This window comes from Sinocyclocheilus grahami, unplaced genomic scaffold (assembly GCF_001515645.1).
Source record: "Sinocyclocheilus grahami isolate Dianchi unplaced genomic scaffold, SAMN03320097.WGS_v1.1 scaffold298.1, whole genome shotgun sequence".
NCBI lineage: Eukaryota > Metazoa > Chordata > Actinopteri > Cypriniformes > Cyprinidae > Sinocyclocheilus > Sinocyclocheilus grahami.
The window spans coordinates 244,009-244,747 of record NW_015505477.1 but is presented as its reverse complement, the minus strand read 5'-3'; the positions used below and the strand labels follow the sequence as shown (position 1 = coordinate 244,747).

The 739-nt window shown below is 35.6% G+C and overlaps 1 protein-coding gene across 1 annotated transcript in view; it reads right to left on the bottom strand.

Moving 5' to 3' along the window:
- LOC107601059 (enhancer of polycomb homolog 2-like) overlaps positions 1 to 739 on the bottom strand; it is a 21,566-nt gene that overhangs the window by 11,246 nt on the left and 9,581 nt on the right. The window lies entirely within an intron of this gene.

The following is a 739-nucleotide window of genomic DNA, read 5'->3' as shown; positions in this document are numbered from 1 at the left end:
CCAAATAAAGTGCTTTTGCTTTCGCCTAGAAACACACAGCGTCTCCCTGACATGGCTGCTTCAACACTAACTGCGGTTACTGAAACCACGCCTTCTTTCTTTGCGTGAACATTTGGGCGGCATTATGCAAATATTTCCACATAGTGAGGTAGATATGTGGGGGCATGTTAGAACGAGCCGTTTTAGGGGGGCGTGGCAGAGTCTTAACTTTGATAAAGAGTATCTCTTTGGTTTTGAGACTTTAGTCTTTGCAACTTCAGGGATCTTATCTATGCACAATCAGCTTGTAACACTCCAAAGAGAAAGGAAAACTTGAAATCGCATCATATGACGCCTTTAACAATATGCCCTTATATAAATAAGGATACAAATATTAAAAATAATAAAACATTTATTTGTACTTATTTTGATTATTTTAAATGCAGTTTAAATGTTTAATATAAGACATTATCTACTTGACAAAAACGGCTGATTGAAATGATGCTATAAAATGATTTGGGGGAAATAGCTAGTGGTTCTCAACAGGGGGCCGGGGCCCACTAGACGGTCTCAAGCTTCCAAAGGGGTCTGATGACTTAAAATTATTTAAGATACAACAAAACAAGCATATAAATAGGTTAAATGTTTGTTTTTTAATGCTTTTGTGGCTATCATGGCAGGAAAACTGTTTAGTAAAACAATATTAGTTATCTACTTTTGTTACATAAATCAAGATATTTCTTATCTTAATTTACCCACT